Source organism: Mirounga angustirostris, unplaced genomic scaffold (genome assembly GCF_029215605.1).
Source record: "Mirounga angustirostris isolate CCGP_5_RB_7025 unplaced genomic scaffold, mMirAng1.0.hap1 SCAF_6, whole genome shotgun sequence".
In the NCBI taxonomy this organism is placed as follows: domain Eukaryota; kingdom Metazoa; phylum Chordata; class Mammalia; order Carnivora; family Phocidae; genus Mirounga; species Mirounga angustirostris.
In genome coordinates this window covers 38964929-38985884 of record NW_026991714.1, presented here as the reverse complement: position 1 = coordinate 38985884, position 20956 = coordinate 38964929, and the positions used below count along the sequence as shown (strand labels likewise).

At 41.4% G+C, this 20956-nt stretch overlaps 1 long non-coding RNA gene across 1 annotated transcript in view; it reads left to right on the top strand.

Moving 5' to 3' along the window:
* The window catches only part of LOC129045877 (uncharacterized), a 30821-nt gene extending 10206 nt beyond the window's left edge, over positions 1 to 20615 (top strand). The window contains exons 3-4 of the long non-coding RNA XR_008506277.2: positions 11666 to 11849; positions 20466 to 20615. This is a non-coding gene — a long non-coding RNA (uncharacterized LOC129045877). The remainder of the gene's footprint in view (positions 1 to 11665; positions 11850 to 20465) is intronic.
* The last annotated feature ends 341 nt before the right edge of the window (positions 20616 to 20956 follow it).

Sequence of the window (20956 nt, the reverse complement as noted above, 5' to 3'; positions counted from 1 at the left end):
ATATTGAAGTAACTCTTGCTGGGGGGGAGGGGGCAGTGTCATAGGTAGGGGGTGTCAAAAGGCTGATCTCAATCAAGAGGAAGCAAGAATTTTAGGCTCGGTCACAGTCTCTCCAAAGCAGGTGTCTAGCGTGTTTGGAAATGTGGCTGACCGTCCCTCTCTCTCTCTTGCTTTGGCATGGCTTTCTCTCCCACCTTCCTCCTCCACCGCCCCCCCCCCCCCCCCGCCCCGCTCCAACTTTCCCCACTGGCTTACCACCAGAGGCGAGATGTTGAGTCAATGGAAAAACAACATTCGCCAACATTAAAGGGAGACTGTTTGGAAAAGGAAGGCCCCGCTGAGGTGCAGAGGAAGCCTGTATGTTAACACGGGCCACCTCTTATCTGGGGCAGCTGGGCCTGAGCCGCCTGTGCTGATTCCCTGGCTTTGCCAAGAGGCCTTCAGCAGAGAGGACAGGCTGCCTTGCAGGGTGGGGGGGCTGATCCTCATCCAGGAGCAGAGCATCACCAGCACTTTTAGAGACAAAAAGGCCTTGCTTTTCTCCCAGGGGCTTCATGGAGAAACCTGCAAGCGAAGTCTTGCAAAAGGCAGCAGTTCTCAGGGCCTTTGTCCCCGGACTTAAAACCAGGCCCTCTCGTTTCCAGTCCTTTCGAAGACGCCCAAGCACAGTAAGGACTGGCCATTCTGACCCGAGTGTGATTTATAGGGAAAAACAAGCTAAAGTGACCCAAAGGAGAATTAAAAAAAAAAAAAAGAAAAGAAAACAGAAAACAACAAACACACAAAAACACGTGGGTAAGTTCGCGCTGGCTCTAAATTGCTTACCGTTAAGTCTTGAGCCAGCTCCTGATGGAAAGATAAGGTAAATCCTTAATCAGTCAATAATTAACCGAAGCTCCATTAATGGTCCAGTCAACCAAATCCTGCTGACACCTTCAGAACCCTGCTTTAGTGGGAGGGTTAGGCGGAACCTTTTGATAGACCCCACTCTTGGATCACCATAAGACGGGTAGAGTTGTGTCTGGACCTGCCAGAGAAATCTTTTCTTAGGCTCACTCTTTTGGATAATTTCTGCAGATTTCACTTTTAGAAATCTCAGCGTGTGTGTCTGTGTTGTGTATAAAACAGTTTGGAGATCTATTCTGGTTTCAGATCAGTTTGAATCAAATCCCAGATGTGTTCTGCTCCTTACTACCTCAGTTTTCCTAGAGGACCATAGCTTTTCTTTCCTGCTTTGCTCATCATAGTAGTTTGCTCATTTTTGAAGTTTATTCCCAGTGTCTGTAGATATTCCTATTCTTACTTTCTCAATGTCAACATCTCTTCCATTTGTGATAAGCAACCACATAGCCCTACCAAAGCACGAAAATAATTTTCGAGTTTTAAATAAGTAGAAGATTAAAAGACTAATAAATACTGATTTTGATCTTTCTGGTAGATCAAGTTCTTTTTACTTCCAACAGAAGCAAATTTTTTTAGGAAGAGGGGTTAGGTCTTAAATGGTTTTTAATGTCATTTTTTTGTTTTTGCTTTGCTTTGTTCTGTATAGCATCTAGTGTGTTACGATATGCTTGTAGTTACACTATTGGATGAGAAAAATCAGCATATTAAGTGTGGTTTGGATTTTTCCTAAGGTCAAGCTGTAGGTCATGACTGGATGCCAGTCCATGAACTTTTCCCCTAATTTTGTCTATTCAAACCATTTGAGAAATATGTTCTTTTAGACACGGGGGAAATGGGGTATAAGAATGTGGTTTGGGGGCGCCTGGGTGGCTCAGTTGGTTAAGCGACTGCTTTCGGCTCAGGTCATGATCCTGGAGTCCCAGGATCGAGTCCCGCATCAGGCTACCTGCTCAGCGGGGGGGTCTGCTTCTCCCTCTGACCCTCCTCCCTCTCATGCTCTCTGTCTCTCATTCTCTCTCTCGCAAATAAATAAATAAAATCTTTAAAAAAAAAAAAAGAATGTGGTTTGATATGAATCCATCTCCACCCCAGGAGAAAAATAACAAAAATTGAATGTTTGGCTATTAAGGTATCAGCGGTGTTATTCCTGCATGTCCAAGATGGCTCATCCATTTACACTTCTGTTGGTTCCACAGCTCAGCCTCTGTGATCACCAACACATCATTCTCCTCTCCTAATAGAGCTCAGTAGTCTGGGTGCTCAATTAATCCTTGGCTGTTTGGGGGAGTTGCCAATGAGTGGAAATTCTGCCAATGATCTGTGACACCCTTTTCAACAAACATTATTTGAATGACATTTCTTTTTTCTCCAAACCATCCATCTGTCCTTTCTTATGCAACTTTTGAGTTTCAAAAGGGTAGAAGGCAAGCTTTCTTTTGGTCACGTATTTGGTCTAAGAAGGCAATCTATGAATTAAAAAATGTAATCCAACTACAGCCTTATAAATAAGTCTATGAGATTCACCAGCTTGAAGCAACATGTTAAATATAAAACCAGTTAGACCCAGCCTTCTTTTTCTGTTTGCCCATTAAAACTTCTTGCTCGCATGAAGGCGGTTGGTAAATGACTAGAGTCAATGTTGCTATGATCATTTGGGGGTACAGTGGGAATGGGAAAGATAAGAAGAAAAACAGAATTTTTTTTTCAAAACTAGTCATTAAATTTGTAGGTAAACAAATCTAGGACTCAGTTTTCTTGGGTTTTATGTTAACTTTTGATTGTTTTAAAATATGGAAAAGTATTATCTCGCCTATAAGAGTGCTATTAAGTAAAGCAGAGGACATACATCAAGTTGCCTGTGTGGTCATGTTACTTGAATATTAAAATGAGATTTTAAAGAATGAAACTGGAGTCTATTTTTCAACAGGTGGAAAGGCATTTATAATTACACTAATAATTTTTGAGTATCATATTAATGAGGATAGGGAGATGTAGACTTTGACATTGGCATGTTTAGTTACATTCACTATGAAAAAAAATGTTGTTTACCCCTCGAGAATTTCTTAAGGAAAAGAAAAATCAATGTCCATCAATGAGCAATATTTTTCTCCCCAGAGGATATTGATTTGAACATTGACTTCACAATGGGTGAGTTATTTCCCTCAGACCCCCTATTATGAATTGTTAGGTGACATGTCTTTTATGAGCCAATAAACATGTTGTTTCTAGTATAGTAATCTCGTCGGGGAGATTCCAACTTCTGAGTTGTGGTTGGTTTGGAATATTTCAGCTTTTGTATGTGAAGTACTTCTACGGGGTATATTCCAAGTTTAAAAAGCCATATCTCTCATCTTCCTTCCTTTTTAAATGAAATACAGCTTTTTCGATACTTCTGAGGGGATATCAGGTGGCAGTGAATAATTCCCTTTTTTGCTTGCTCCTCAACTACATGTCCTCTCAGCTTGTGCGTGGACCCATGTCTCATGTGTAGTCATATAAATGTCTTCATGATTCCCTTTTCTCTCTTTATGTCATGGTACAATATTGGTATCTCTGATTTTGAAAATAAACCAGAATTTCAGTTTACCAGAGAAACCAGTATGGAAAGGAACATTGTAGTGGGTGAAAGCAGGGAAGAGGATAGGTGGTGTTGAATTTTTGTTAACATGAATGCTCATTCTTCAATTCATCTGTTAGGATTTGTGTATAATGTATCTTCTTAATGAGCTTCTTAAAGGGCGAATTGAGAATTTATGTTAGATCGCCTTTGGGTTTATTCATCCATCCATTTATTCTTGAACAAATATTAATTTACTGCCATATCATGTGCCAGACACCGTGCTCAGCATGGATGATAACGATAAATAAGACCCATCTGAGGCAGTCACAGGGTGGTTAGGAAGACATTAGGTCGGATAGTTATGAATACATGTTGACACAAAATACTGTAGGAGTCCTGAGACTTAGCTTCAGGGAAGCTGGGAGTATCAAGGAAGTCTTCAGGGAGAAGGTGAGCATACGCCTAGTTAATTAATCAGACCATGGGCTTAAGAGAGGAACAGAAGCACGTGTCCCTGTTGCATCGTGAGAGAAATCTTAAGCAAGTCACTGTACCTCTCTGAGCCTCGGTTTCCTGTCTGCCAACTGGGCATAGCAATACTTGCCTTATGAGATTGTTGCGGAGATTAAATGAGAATGCATGAAAAGGCCTCAACACTGTGCTCCATAAATGTTTGCTGCAGAGGTGTAAGAAAGTGACATCGCAGCACACTCTAATAGGAGTCCAACAAATACTTATTGGGCACCAAGCAGGTGCCACTTCCTGGTGCCGGGTCCTGCGTGAGACACCACCAGTGTGTCAGGAGACACCATGACGGTGGAGTGAGGGATGGGATGACAGGCAGCCCGTGCACCTCCTGGAGGAGACACACTGCTTCTGTGCTTGGCAAGCCGGACATGGGGTTCAGAGCGCCAGGGGAGGCCTGGCGGAGGAAGAGGAGCCAACGTTTGTCCTGCCAGACCAGGAAGGGCCCGATGTGGCCGTGGTGGCCTCAACACAGGCAAGAGCCAGGCAGACTTGTCCGTGTGTGATCTCTCAGTTTCCTTCAAGTTTTCCGCAGGTGCTCATTGCCTTTCTGTGGCTAGATTACAGTCTCTTAAAAACAGCAACAAACCAAAAAACCAAAACCAAGACTCCCATCTGTTCGCTGTGGCCTGTTATGTGGCGCCTCTGGTATACACCCAATAAACACGACTAGGTCTTCATGCTTCCCTCTTCTCCACATGCTGAAATGTTCCAGTCGTTTCTGAATGCCCAGTCAGTTTCAGAGTTCTCAGATTCAAATGCTTGCTTTTGTGCTTATTAAAGAGATTCATGAATTGGGAATTGTGATCATGTCACTGCCTAAAACTCTTCCCATTGCTCTTAGGATAAAGTCCAAAATCCTGAATGCGCCTGACAAGACTTTGCATAATCTGGCTCCTGTCCTGGGCTCCTGCCTCATCTCCTGGAACTGCCCATCCTCCCCACGTCTCCGCCTCCCTGGCCTTACTCCTGCTATTCAGTGCTCCCGTGCCCTTATACATGCTGCCCCCCATGTGCGTGCGCATAAGGTCTCCGCAGCCCCTCCTCCAGACGGACTCCCCGCTTTAGGGGCCCGCTTCAAAGTCATTTGCTCAGGAAGGGCCTCCCTCATTTCCTAAGTTAGACACTCGAATGATACAGGCTCGTATCGCCTGGAGTTTTCTTTTATTCTGCTCACCATAATTGAAATAAATGATTGGAACGTAAGCTTTATTCATCCAACGAATGTTCTCTGAGCCTTTGATGTGGCCTAGATGTTGGGAATGCCGCACAGGAAGGCAGAGTCTCTGCCCCGGGGGCGCGTAAGGGAGGCAGTGAGCAAGAAGCGACTATAGATGGGATATAACGTTAGGCCGTGAGAAAGACTCTGGAAAATGGTTAAGCTAGGTAAGGGGACAGAGAGGGCTGAAGGTAAGTTGGGAAGAATAAGAAGGCAAGTTTGTGGTTGTCTTGTTCAGTGCAGAATTGCCAAAGCCCAACACAATGCCTGGCGACTAGAAAGTACCTGACAAATAATTTGCTGAATGAAAATCATGTTGGTTCAAGTAGACCCGGAGGAGTGAAGGGTTGAATAAGGCTAATATAGCTATGCTTCCTTCTCCCCAATTTCCCTGGCCGTATCTGGGACAATGTAGTCTGCATGCTCCCCCCGCATTAGGTAGGAATCCACGTCAAACCTAACACCCTGGTAAGGCTGAACTATAATCACACCTTTTGTGTGGCAGCATTGCACATTTTCTTTCTTAATTGCCACGGACAAAATAGCAACTGGTTGGTGAATGAAATATTTAGGCTTTGAAGAATTGATATTCTAATCAGTTGCTATTTATGCCAATGATCAACTATGTCTCAGTGAGGAGGAGGACAATTTTTTTTTTCTGTGATCTCTGTGTGTCTAAGTGACTAATGAAGTCAATCTGGGCTTGGCAGATTTTGCCACAACTTGGACAGACGTGGCACTCATGATGTTGTGTTACTTCTCAGCTTGCTGGTTCCCTTGTTCCCATTGAAATGATCTCATTTTTGGCATTTTCCTTTCAAAGCGTTATCGTCCCATTTTGCACGATGCCGCTGTAGGGCTCAGGCTTAAGGCACGGTCTGCCACTTTTCTTTCAACCAACCTTGTCTAAAAGAATATTCTGAAGACCAAACATATTCTATTAGCTTTATTTTTGTTTTAATCTGGGTGGGATGGGGGAAGAGGGGAATTTATGCTCTCACAATTTTCTTCTTCAGTTTGGAGAGAACTGGACCTTGGGGCTCCATGTGAATTGAGAGTCAGACAAATTGGGTCCGTTCTCTAGTCTCGGTTAAAAAAAATTTTTTGCACAGCAGGAAGGAAATGCACAATCGGAATGGTTCCCATTATCTTCTGTGGACCCTAGCACACCTTTTCTATTGTGCGGTCACCTGGCCCCACTTCTCCCATCAACTGTGTCTTTCCCTGCCCCAGGGGCCCTCTCTGGTTCTGCACTTTTATGGAGTCCATTGCTTTGTTCGCACCACTCTTTGGACAGAAAAAAAAACCAATCAAAGTCCATCCTCTAAGTTCATTTTGGCTCTAATCCCCGCTGTTTTGTCTGTCCCACCCCTTTCTCTCTGTGTATCACACTGTTTATCTCCACAACCAGATCCCAGACTCCCCAACAGAAAACCACACAATTTATATCTGCCATTAACCAGCTCCCCCAACCACTCCGTGCACTAATCAGAGGTCTTCCCATAGTTGCTGCTCAGGGGTTTGGGTTAAAAAAAAAAAAATAGAGAGAGAAATTGGAAAGAAACGGACTATATTTCCAACTTCACACTGTTTCCTTTAATATGGCCAGTTTGTAATTATATATTTACTTATCTTTCTCCGTATTGACTGCTCTCCCTTCCCTCAAGCTATAAGCCTCATAAAGGCTGGAAAACGTGTCTGCTTTGTTGACCAAGGTATGCCTGATGCTGGCCAGAGTAAACATGTTTAATGAATCTCTGTGGAATATAGGAGTGAATGTAGAGGAGAAGGAGCTTATTCAGGGTGGATTTTCATTTACCCTAAAGAAGTGAAATGAAAGCAAACTTTGGTGGTTTTGTTTAACTGTGGGCAAATTGGTATGGACTGAGAAATTCAATTAACTGTATTCATCAATTTTTGTTTCTGGGCTAGAATCATGAGACTAAGACCCGGAATTCTTGGTCCCACCTCTTTTGTGGCATTAAAAACAAAAAATAAAAACAAAAAACCAAGCCCAAACCTTGGCATATTACACCACCCAGATTTTTTTCTTTGTCTCAAAGAAGGCTCAGCTGAACAGTAGATTCCTCACCCAGCACAACAATCACAAACTCCGAAAACCTCAGCTGCCCCAGATGATGTCACAAAACCCTTAAGAATGCTCACTGCTGAGTTGGGCACAGGTCCAGCAAACACAATTCTTCCTGCCAGTTATTCAGGGTCTTTGACAGATTAGGTGGTCTTTTTTTCTTCTTCTGCTTCTTCTTCTTTTTTTTTTTTTTTTCCAACCTCTTAAAAGGCAGTTCAGTTTACCTCTAAGCAAGACATTAGCTCTGGCTGCCCCAAATAACATTTTAATTGAAGTCTCAGTCCAAACAAATGCCCAGCCTCTTTATTAACCCCAACAGTGTAATTTTTCAACCTAAGACTGATTCAGGGGAAACTGTCTCACTTAAACTGCTACGCAATGGGACATGGCAGTTTTCCTCAACCAGTCTCTTTTCTGACCTTGATTTGAACCTTAATCTCTTCTAACGATGTTTTCTTTATTAGCTGCTCACAGCCGTGGCACAAGACTAATTTTCCTGTTTTTAGACTATCAGTTTACAGAGGTATTTCACTCCCCCTTTTGCCCCCAAGAGTCACCAAGATTTCATGGACCTCTTTGGGAAAGGGAAGGGAATACCTATGTTTCACATTTGTTGTTGTGGTGGTTTTTTAAATTTAGTAATTTAAATAGCTGCTTTGCAAAATGTTCTATAGAATTTTAGATTGTATTTTTGAGGTACATTGAAGTTTAGGTACAAAGAAACCATATTCTGAATTGTCAGAAAAACCTAAAAAAAAAAAAACCAACTCTTTTAAATTATTTCAAAAGATCTTTCATCAATAGCCTGGTCCACACTCATAAAATGAAAACTAAGGCTATTATCTGAATAATTCAGACAAAAACAATATGTTTTTATTAGAGACCTCTAATCTTTTAGGGGAGATCTGAATTATCCAGATAATTGCTGCAATTCCTTCCTTCGTTTTAAATGCTTAAACATAATCACTGAGTAATGACAGAGAAAATCATTTTTCTTCATTATACCTTCCCATTTTTTGACATTGGTAAAATGATCCAAATTAAAAAAAAAAGTGCACCCTTTTCAATAACAATGAAAAAAAATGTGTTTCTCTATTTGGTGTATACCTTAATATAGCAGAACTATGTAGGTAGAAAAACAGTGCTTGTGATCATGTGCTCAATTAGATTTATTATAGGTTTTTGTACTTTTTGGCATTAGTGTGAAAGCATATTGGTTATTATTTTTTTATAACCTAATTGGAGGCTTTGTATCTAGTTACCCCTCTGTTCTCAGCTTAATACAATAGTTTATTGATTGCAAAAATTACATTTCTGTGACTTTAAAGTCCTAGAACTAGGATTGCCATTGAAAGTTGGGGATTTAGCCTGGTGTTTGGAGGGCAGCGACCATGTGCCCTCTGGGTGTGAGGAGGTAGGCAGCTGGGAACAGTTGTCTGTCCCCTGCGGTGTTCAGTGGTACTCGCAGCATGTTGGCATGATAAACTTTGCCTCCATTTCACTGGTTCAAACAACTAGTGGGATTGAATCAGAGTTCTCCTAGATCATAGTTTATTATATGTTATTAAATTCCATTATTCAAGAAGTTGCTGCTATGATTATAAAACTTCCCAACATATCCTGCAAAGCTCTCATCTCCATTCCTGGTGCATTTCCTTTTACGTTGATCTTTTGCTTCTCTGATGGGCAAGTTTTGTTCTGTTTTTTTTTTTTTTTTCTTTTTCGTTCCCCTTGGTACTTATTTAAAGAGCTAAGAGCTAATTTGAAAATACGTCTACGAAAGGACAACAGAAATGAGATGTGAAAAAAACTGGATGAAGATTCTTAATTAGTCCATTATTTGACACGCACGATTTAACATGGTATGCTTAGCATTGTGCATTCCCCAAAAGAACAAGGCTCTTTTTTTTTTTATCCCAAACTTTAGCTCCCTCTCATTCATTATATCCCTTCTTGTCACTTTCCATTAGCTGATCATGACATCCTTTGCTGGAAGGGCGAGCAAGCAGATTACTTCCAAACTGGTGTAAGTGACACTCAAAAGACTGGCCTAAAGGGGGTTCTGTGGCAGCAACAAGCTCCTCAGCCCCTGGAGCTGGAGAATGTCATTTCAATAATATATTGGAGTCCGTTGTCACATCATTTCTGTAGCAACTTGGCAACTTCCCAGAAGTGGCAGGAATAGGTCTTCTACCGTGATGGAATCTGATATTATCACTGTCGCTGACAATAGTAATAATACAATAGTATAGTATAATAATATAATTAATAATAATAATTAACATTATTAATAGTATATACTACTAGGAATAGATAGTAATATTATTATTAATAGTATAGTATAATAATAAATAATTATTATTATTTTTATTATGTACTGAGCCAATCTAATCCTTCTAACTAGCATCTTGCATTTTACAGATGAGGAAACTGAGGACTGAAGTGGTTAAATACATTGTCCATGGTCACACAGCTGATAAATAGCCGAGCTAGGGTTTTAATTGAGGTCTGGCAGACCCCCAGCTATGCCTCTTTCTGTTAAAGCAGGTTATGCATAACACACCAACTTTTAGGAAACTTCACCGTGTCTCCCTAATTTTGTTGCAATTGAAAACTAACCTGTCACCAGGCCCTTTGAGTGGAGGTGGGGATGACTGAATGAGGCAGCCAGGGATCAAACACACATGATCAGATGGTGCTAAGGAAAGAAGTGCAGGATCTGATGCTCTGATCAGCTCAGCACTAGTGAGGCGAACTGCTCCCAGCTCATCATCCCTGCCACCCCACCCCACCCCACCAGCCCTCTCCTACTCTCAAAGGTCCAACCTTGGGAATCATCCTCAGCCTTGGAACGGCATTGGCCTGGGAAGAGCTGAATGGTTGCTGATAAGAGGTGTGTCCCAGTCACAGACAGCAATGAAATCTGATCTGAACAGCACTGGGACCAGTTCTGGCTGCCACTCAGACCCTCATGCCAGCTTCCGGCCTCATAAGCTCCTCTGTTCCTGAAAACACAAGTTTTCTTCATTAACCAAATTTTAGATTCTTTCCTTCACATGAAGCACGTTTTAGCTTCTTTTCCCAGGAATCTTTGAAATATTTTGATCTTAAAGTAAAGAATAGGGAAATACAAAGCAATACGTTAAGTAAAAGTTGCCTGTTATTTGACTACCAGGAGAAAATTCATAGTCCCATGATATGTATCTTTTCTGTTCAGGCTGTACATATAGGCTAGGCTTTAGGTAAAACATGGTGGTTGTAGGATGGACTCTGAAACCGGACCACCCAGCTTTAAATGTAGATGCTGCCACCAGCAGTGTGACCTAACCTCTCAGGATCCCAGTTTTCTCATATGTAAAGTACTTCCCTCCGAGAGCTATTGTGACGATGATCTCATGCGCGTGACATAGCTGGCCCATGGCAATCACCTCCTGCATCTAGTTACTGGTACATAGGCGCTGGTCCGTGATCTTGTCTTACTCGCTGTTTCTGACCATGCTCCAGCCTCCTTGAATCCAAGCCCATATTTAACTTCATCTTCAGCCATGATTCCGTCCCTTCTCCGTCCATGTGGTGTGATCAGCTTCCCCCTTGCACCTCACCGGTGATTTTCCAGGTCTCAGCTCCTGCCCATTTAGCCATAACTCTTATGTAAGCGCCGCCAGCATCTTCTATCCACGCCTGCGTGATGGATGCATTCCTGCCTGGATGCGTTGCTCGCCCTGCCTGAAACCAAGGCAAAGCCTGAGCGTAGCCCTCCTTGTTCTTAGCCGGCTGGAAGGCCTTGGAGGGAGTGCAGGTGGAAGCAATAGCCTGAGTTTGTGATCGTAAAGACAGCAGCAGCATCAGCCCACAGTTTGGGGGCTTCTGGAATGAAGAACTAGCTTCCAGATATATAGATGTATGCAATACCGAAGCAAGTGTATTTGTTTAAATCACTTTACATGTAAAAGATGAAGGTAGTTATGAATGATCTTTTAAAAATCTTCTCTTTGAAAGCCCTCTGTTGTCAAGGCCACACTCCCAATCATCTCTGTACCTCTGAGAAGGGGGAAAATATGTACATATGTATGTATATGTTAACTGGGGGGAGTGTGTGTGCTGGGAGAGCGGCCGGCCAGTGGCAGGAATGGGGAAGAGAGACTTATATTAAATGAAACTGGAAATTCACGTGGACCTTTCAGACGTAAAAAAAAAAAAAAAAAAAATTGTTGATTTTACATGCCAAAGTCTTGAAAGGAGCTTGACGGCTCACGGCTTTGGTGTATTTTTCCAGATGGCAGATGCCATTTTGTGTTTTGCATAAACTGACTAAATTTGCTTGCTCTTTGTACTTATTTCAGAGGCAACCATTCTTTGCTTTCAATAGGACAGAAGAGCTCCTTGGCACTGGAACCCTCCTGGTCTGGGGAGGGAGGGATGAGGGATGCTCTGAGGACACACAGCCATCATCCCAAACTTCCTACATTCGGATGGAGGAAAGAGGTTGCACCAGAGCTTCGGATCCATGTTGCCTAAGGGATGATTCAGACTGTGTGAACGAGTCACAGAAGGTGAGCTATGCTGAAAAACTTTCCAAAGCTATCTTTCCAGTTTGCCCATTCTTATCTCCATGGTAGACAAATAGGTTTGTGACGCTCTTAATTCAAGTCCTCTACATCTTGCTAATTGCTGGTTGTGTGATCCTGAAACTTAATTCCTCTGTACTTAAGTTCCAGCCAAAAAAAAGAGAATAGTAATAAAATAAAATTAGGATGATAGGAATAAGTAATACTCCTCTCTTAGGATTGTGTGAAGATTCCATGAGTTAGTTAATCCACGTAAAGGATTTACAACAGTGCTTGGCATCCAGGAAGTGTTCAAGAAATGTTGGTAGTTATTATTGTTATGATTCATTTCTGTGGAAATTTGCATTTTTTCCCCTTATTTTCTGAGGATAGACCTGCTCTCCTCCCAATGTCATTATGCCAACTCTTTGGGTTCTTTATGTGGAAATAGACTGGTAATAGAGTGGCTCAGCTGTCGGCTTTGCAGTCAAACAGAATCAAGTTGAAGTTCCTGAAGTAACAATCAATAGCTTTAGCTCCTCAAGAGTGACTTCATTTCTCCAACCCTCAGTTTCTTCATCTATAAAATAGGGATGATAATAATCTTACCTGCTCTGTAACATTTTTGAGAAGATTAAATGTCAGAGTGCTTGCACAATATCTGGCAAGGATGTAAAGCATGCTGGTATTGTTATTATTGTTGCTCCCCCAAATATAGCGCTCTTAGACTCAGAAGTGCCTCAAGGAGCTTGTCAGGGCTCCAGGGCTTTAGCTTCATGTCAGCTTCCTCACCAGAAAAGAGAGCACACACAGAAATAGAAAGATGCTGTGAGGCTATGGCTTTACAGGGACTCTGCCAAACACAGAATTGAGAGAGTCAGGTCTTGCTCAACATGGATTCCAATTAACGTTAGAAAACTCAAATTTCTCAGCAGGCCAATCCCCACTCATTACATTGGAGATGATTCCAAAGCACTAAGGAACTTCGGCCTTAGTTTTCTGTCCTAAGTACCCCCAAAGTCAAGTGTAGAGTCAGGTAGGCTGTGAGGGAGCACGAGTGACCAGGGCTGGTCACCTCTCATGGAGGAATCTGGCATTTGTACATCATAAATATTTAAATTTCACATTTTCAAAAACGCTTATTTTTTTCTTCAAACCAAAAATGGATAAAAGCTGCATCCGTGAGTGAAAGAAGCCCCTCTCTAATCATGTTATCGAACAGTTGAAAACTGTGTGGATCACGTTCGTCGTTTTCACCCAGCAATGAAGAGTAGTCTCTATTAATAACTGAATAAAGAGAAAAAAATGAGCACCTGAAACTTTTGCCCCAAAGCTAGCACGGACCCTGAAAAAAAAAAACCCCAAGGAACATGGAACAAAGAAGTAGGAAAAGCATCACCAACCTCGCAGATAATTCTGTTTGCTGTTAGATCTTTCTGACCGCCCCTTTCTGCCTCCCTGTCACTTCCCACAGTGGGAATAAGTTGGGACTTGAGTCGGGAGAAAAGGCCCAGCAATGACATCCTTTCTCAATTCAGACCAGATGACAGTCCCATCTCTTTCTCTTGCCTCATGCTTAGAAATTTCTCAGAGAGTAGAATGCTACAGATTCATTATCTTTAACAGTAAAGTAAGAGGGGAAAGGAAGAGCAAACAAAAGACAAAAGAGAGAAAGTACTTGTCAAAAGGGAAAGGGAAGAGGAGTTGGAGAGAGCACAGAGCTGTATTATGAAGGTGGGGGAAAGAAAGGATACAACAGCAAAAACAGAAAGGAACTTCACAGTGCGCTGACAGAGGTGGCTAGCTGGCCAATGAAGATGCATCCTCCCCTTCTGCCCTATGGAGTTGTTTCTGGAATGCAAATGTTCAGCAGGAGATGACATTTCCCAGTCTCTCTTGAAGTGATACGGGACCATGGGACTGGTTCCTATCAGCGGAATATGAGCTGAAGTTAAGAAATGTGTGTCACTTTGGGGCTCAGTTAAGACTGCAGGTAGCTTCTCTATTCTCTCTCTGTCTGCCCATCTTCTGGTTAGATAATGCCTTGATGTCATCCATATAGAAGACGTAGAGCCATTACGTGGAAAGAATGTGGATTCCTGAATCACTGCTTGGAGAAGAGCAGCCCAGATCAGCTGCCCAACCAGGAATATCCACGTTAGGTTTTCTGTGAGTGAGAAATAAATGTTTGTATGTTTAGCTCCTGAGCTTTTGGGGATTGTTTGTTTTACCAGCAAACATTACTTACCTTGACTAATCTAGAAATTGATACCAGAAGGGAGCTCTAGAAGCAGTTACTTTTTCTTTTTACCTTTGCTAAAAAAAAGAAACCACAAAAAAACAGTTCATTATTTCCTGATATCCTCTTATTCTTCTATTATGTTGTCCAAAGCAGCCAATAACAACCAACACATGCTATTTTTCACCTACAAGCTCAAGAGTCATGTGGTCTGACTTTCAAGTTACTAAAAGCAGCAGTTTTGCCAAGTATTTTTCCACTGCATGATATGGATCTCCAGCCATGCAGACTAACATATCTGCTTCTAACAACTTGACCACAGAGTCAATGCCACACATTTTAGGGTTTTGTTACGGGACACCGTATCTGGTACAAACTATTACAGGCGAGTTTAGTCAGAAAAATAGAAGCCTCTTGTGGCAAGTGCAGTGGAATGTGTTCACCAAATGATTTCTCTTCCCTGGGCCCTTGGGAAGATCATAATGTCCTCTCCCTTGCAATTTAATTGAGGCCATAGGACCAATTCTTTGTAACGGAGCATAAACAAAAGCACTGTGCCACCTTTGTCCAGGGAGCTAAGAGTGCTTGTATGTTTCCTGTTTCTTTCTCATCCACTTCCACTGGCTCTTGAAGGGTGTGTGTTCCAGATGATATAGTTACAAGATAGAAACTACTCCGCTTACAACCGGAACAAGAAATGACCTGTGTTTTGTTATACTATCAGGGTTTGGGGGTGTTTATTACTGAAACATACCTATCACATTCTGACTGTACTCAAAGTATTTCATCAGGGAGGAATTCAGTATAAGGAGGTGGAGGAATACAAAACCAGAATCACTGGGAGCCAGGAATGAAGGTCAAGGATGTTGTTGCTAACTTTCAGGAGATCTGAAGTGAAAGCATCAGCAGGACGTCAGGTTGCCACCGATGGTCTCAGCTGCCTACAGCACCAATGGGGGTGAGGCCTAGGAGGATGACATGTAGCCCCATGTCTGCTTTCTGCCAGTGTCCACACACCTGCTTGTAGCTACTGATAGAGAAAAAGGGCTTTTTTCCATTCACCTTCTAATGATTGCAAGAGCGTCTCTCAGTGGCAAGTAGGATGAAGAACCCTACTGCCAAAGGAGCCTGGGAATATAGTTGTCAGGTTTTCGGCCCTTATGGGACAGAGAGGAGCTTAGAAGGACAAAGATGGTGCTTATTGAGTTTCAACAAAAAAATGTCAGGTACAAATGCTCCTTGTCCTTCCCAGAGGAAATCCAAGTGGTCATCCTTCCATACCCCAGTTTCTCTTGATTCTTGAGGGCAGATCTTAATCAATTCTTTATTCCCCAATGCCAGACTATACCAGACAAAAAACTGTTGTGAATTGATTTGGATGGAATGACAAAGGAATCAATATAGCAAATAAGAAAGCTGTCCCCATGTATTTAAGTTAGATTTCAAGGGTCCTGTTCATGGAATCTGATGATTCTCTCTAATGGCTGCCCTAGTTTCTTCCCCAGCTTAAGCAATTTTCCTTCCCAGTCTGCTCAGAGTGACCATGTATAGAGCTGTTTGCTCAATAAGTGACCTTAAGCTTGAGCTCTGGATTGTCCACACAGCCAAAAAGAGGAGAATTTGATAATGATCCGGGTTATTGAATCCATAGAGACTGCCAATAATGCATATCTTAATGCAGTTTAAAACAAACGTGTGTGTGTGTGTATGTGTGTGTGTGTGTGTATATATATATATATATATATACACATTATCAAGTTGGTTGTGTAGAGTTAGTCAAAGTATTTCTATATTTTATTCATTTGGCTCTGAACATGGCTTTTGTGCTTTGGCAGAGCTGGGCTATCTTTGGGAATGTGGGGTTTATGAGTTCACATTAGGGCAGGGTGGGGAGTATTGTGTAAGTGATGAGGGGCGGGTAGACTTGGGTGTTAGAAAGGACCTGTTCAGCAATAAGAAAGGGACACGCAGGAAAGGGAGGGCCAGACCCTGGTGTGGTCTCATCTAGAAAGGCACAAAGTTAAAACCCTGTAGAAGATTAAAGACATCCTCTTGATATTTATTTTCCTCATCAAAAAAGGGTAAGACTATTGTGCCTATGGTAAAAATAATAGTAGAATGACTCAGACTTATTTACAACCATCAAAGAAATGAAAGATATGGATCATGTCACTAATTAATCTTTTTATCATTATAAAGTGGTAACCATATCCAGCTGCAGTATTGTGTGCATAATAACACAATTATGGGGGATGTGATGATGTATCAGCTGCTAGTGCCCAGTATTTAGCCTCTCTTTTCCATTCCCACCCACCCTGATCTCTGGCTATATTTAGTTGTTTTACACAGTGTACCTAGACCAAAGTCTATTTTACAAAATTAAAAGAATAGAGAGAAGAGTTAGAGTCTTCATAGAAAAACCAGGCTCCACAAAATCTATTTCCCTTGGTTATCCATGTTCCTTCTTGGTAAATATATTTTCTCCTACTTTGCACCTAGACTCATGGATGGAACACAATCATGAGTTTATTTTGTGTAAAGGGAAGTAGAGCATTGAGCAATCATCTAATGAATGCAGTCAAGATGGTTAGTGAATCTGGAAAATTCCACTCTCAGAAAAAAATTACTTTCTCTACTCTGTAGCAGATTTCCTCTTGGCCTTAATTATCCACAGAGTTGTCCAATTTTCTGATAGTCTTTACCATTGTTGACATCACCTTAATAATTTATTTAATGGATTTCATTGGGTTCATTTGGGAACCCTTTATTCTAAGTGGCTGCTTTTATAAATTATTCAATAAGCATTGAACACTATTCCAGTCATCTGTTGCTGTGTAATAATCTACTCCAAAACCTAGTGACTTAATGCAACGATTTATTATTATCACTCTTGGTTCTTAAGGTCAATGGGTTCTGCTGCACAGTTCTTACTTGGTGTCCCTCATATGGTTGCAGTCTAATGGTAGTTGATGCTGGAGCCAGCTAAAGGTTTCCTGATTCATAGGTCTGACATGGGGCTAGTCAGGAATCTTTTTCTCTCCACATAGTTACCTTGGGCTTCCTCAGAGCCTGCTGGTCTGTTGGTAATCAGTCTTCTTACCTTGTGACCAGCTTCCTCCAGCACAAGTGCTCTAAAACCCACATACAAGTGGCAAAGCCTCTTAAGACCTAGCCTTAGAAGTCATGCAGGTCACTTCTTCTGTGTTTTGTTTGTCAAAGCAGTCACCAGCCAACCCAGATTCCAGGAGTTGGAGAAATAGAGTCCATCTCACAGGAGGGGAATGGTTTGTGCATTTGAGGAAGAAAAGAAATGATGGTGGTCATCTTAATGACAAGCTACCGGAAGTACCTACCATGTGGCAGGCACTGTGATAGGTACTGGGGAAATGTGTTGGACTAAACAGACACAGTCTCTGCCCTGTGGAGATTAAAATCCATCTTAACTTTAGTTTGACTTGACAGTTTCCACAATCCACTGCTGAGCGGTAAATCTCAATACCCAGTGTAGGTGGCTATTAAACTGGTAAGCAGTAGTAGGATAATTTGGGGTCTGTCATTTTGACTTCCTCAATAATCAAAGTGAATGAAATTTGTGATTATCTGATCCAGAGCTTGGTGATCCCTTTGATGAGCTGATCGATTCATGCATTCTTTGAAACATCTGAGCAAAACTAAGATATCGTCTGTTGCTTAACACGTTGAGTTTCTGCTGTGCATGGAGGCTGAAACTAACTTTTTAAACTTGTGATAGGGAATATAGAAGACACTGAAAAGCCAGATTTTGCTCCCGGTGAGCTTCCATTCCTTTTGGCAGTTTGATCATGAACAGGCGGAGCGACTTGGGACAATTACAATGCAACATGTGGAACCCAGAAAACGCAGGAGGAACTAGCCACGTGGTATCTTTCCATTTCCCTCTTGAAAATTACCTTTTGGAGAGAGATAAGTGACTATTTGCCTCAGTTTTCTTCTCTCTCATGTCATTAAAGGAAGGTGATCTAGGTTTGTTAAGTAAAAGGAGATTTCAGGACAGGAATGTTGACAGAAGAATTGGTGGTGTTCAGCAATCCTCAGGTCTTATCGTTTTTGGCATAGTTCACGTCCATTTCGTGGTAACAGCTCCGAGGGGCTGGGGGAGGGGGCTCGTGATGACACAAGAGATCCCTTGACATTTCAGAAACAAAGGTCAAAGCCTGAATAGGTCCCAGAGCAGGCAGAATTCCTGCACGCGCTTGTCAAGTTCCCTGCCATGAAGCTGGTATCATATTGTGCTTTCTTATGTCTGTGCATCTATGTTTTCTCACGTAGCATGAAAGACATTATAGGGGATATTTTAAGTAAAACAGCAACAATAAAAATAACACATACTTTGCCTTAATTACATAGGTGTTTCGAGCAAAACTGAATTTTGGCTTAGTTGTCATATGACAAGACTCCTCCATTAACTTTAACTTTGTAATTCATACTTCATGAGTATGGATACTTTTCTCACACTGGTGAATCTTGTGTCCCCTGGGTATCATTTGCTAAGTTAAACTTCTTTCCATTTCTCATGCCAATTTATTTATCTCTATGAAATGCCTGTCCCTCCTTCTCTGGAAATTCATAATAAATTTTAATTATACCCTTCTCTTCATTTGGCCAGTGCATACTTATTTGAAGTGTTTTGGGTTATGTTGCTGTTTGTGGCTGCTGATAGATATACCACTTCATAACTTTTCACGGGCTCCTGATTTGCCCACCTTTTTATCAGTTGTTAAACTGAATGGCAGGAGCTTCCCTATCCACGCAAATACATACGTCTGTATGCACACACATATGTGTTGTGTGTGTCTCCATACACACACAAGAGACATCTCCCGGCATGCTAATCCACATGCTCCATGCTCCACTTTCCTTTTGTTAAAATCAAGCAGCCTATTTTGTAATTACCTGATGAATTGGATCAATACACATGTCTAATGGATTACTCTGATTTTTAAAGCACTCCAACTACATATTCACAAAGATGAACATAACCTAAACGATTGCTCATCTTTTCTCTGGGAAAATTCTTTTCATGAATTCATGTAAACATAAGTACTTCAGCTACGTCAGTACCCGTGATTGATTGTTTGTGGCAAAGGGATTTTTTTTCCTCTTCAACGTGAGGCTACCAAGCCTTTGACGTTCCATGTCAGCTTAAGTGGGAGTTTATCAAGGTTTTTTTAAATTGGTCCTGAGGGGGCCATGAGCATGACTTGGAGGACTTATACTCTTCCTCTATAATGTCTAGCTAGCTCCCTGCTCTGACTCCCTAAATGACATACAATTTAAGTAGAAACTTGGGCTTGGCCTCAGGAAAAATCTCCTAGCATGTGTCATCCTCACTCTTGCCTTTTCTAACTAATTTGTGGTCCCTAAACCCTTTTTATATATAAAGTCTGGTGCTGCCACGGCCTATCTGCTAGGTAAGGGGCATCCCAACTTGTTTGATTTGGGGGCCACCAGGAAATGTTTTCTATACTTCAAATATCATAAATTATTTTGACATTCCTGATATTACATTAACATGAAATAAAGCTTTCTTCTCCTAATTAAGCATATGCTTAAAATGCAAATCCTGCTGGAAGCATTAATATAATGATGGGTCCTCATTCCCATAAGATGGTAATGACTGATGGCAGATCCTTTTTTTAAGAACAGGTTTTGATAAGGGCAAGGTGGTGATTGAATTTGGGACAGTGGTAGGTCACTGCATTCTTAAAGCAGTGTGTTCAGAAGTAGAATATTGATACCTCATGGAGAATCCCAAATGATCTTTTGAGGTGCAGAAAGAAGATATTAAATCTTCTGTTTATTTTATTTTAAAATTTCATCTTAGGTAAAGATTTTTTTTGGAGATATACATATATCTTTAAGTAAGCTCAAGGCCCAACGTGGAGCTTGAACTCATGACCCTAAGATCGAGAGTTGCATGTCCTATCAGCTGAGCCTGCCAGGTGCCCCAGGGTGTATGTATTTTTGATGTACAGTAATACACATGTAATTTATAAGGGAAAACACACAGATTGTATATACCTCAAATATTTTTGCTGCTAGAACTGTGTGATCTAGAAGTTTAGCAAGTACTCCTTACACAGGGTAAATGTGGGTAAGGCTTTCATGATGCTGCATGGAAGAACAGGAAATAGTTACAGAACAAGTTTGCAACCTCAGAATCCTGACTGCACTTATTACTGATTTCAGTTATTTGATCAATAGGGAGTTTACTAACTCTCAACCTGACGCCAGACAGTCCCTTTTAAGATGTCAAGAAATTGCTCAATTTTAGGATGTTGACCAAAGAAAGTAGATTTTCATCATGCTTTTTTTTTTTTTTTCCCCTATTTTGTTTTCTCAAGGGTCTCATGGGAACAGAAAGTTTTGAGAGAGTTTACTATTTGTGCAAGATGACTGGTTGGGTAAAGAAGTCCAAAGTTTATTATCTGCAGAACAAATAAAGCCCGGGCAAAGGTAACTGAAATGAATGTCTCCCACCTTGTCCCTTCAGCCTGTCTAAGGGGATGTTTGCGCCAATGATTGCGCAACCGAGAACATAATCTGTGTGTCAAATGGACAGAAGGTGCATTTTAGACTCCTACTGGTTAAAAATAGTCACTGACTTTTATTGCTCTTAGTTTGATAGGACGTTGAATGTGGTGTCTATGCAAAAAGCATATGAAATATCTGTGGATGAGATTATTTCTGAATACCCAGGTGTTGCTTCTCAGATAGCATCAGAGTAATTAGAATTTTTTTCTCCTTCTCCTCAAGTAGACACCACATAGCTCTTGGCAAATACTAAAATAAGTTTGCCAATTCATGGCTACTCTGGACTTTTCTGTTGGTGGTG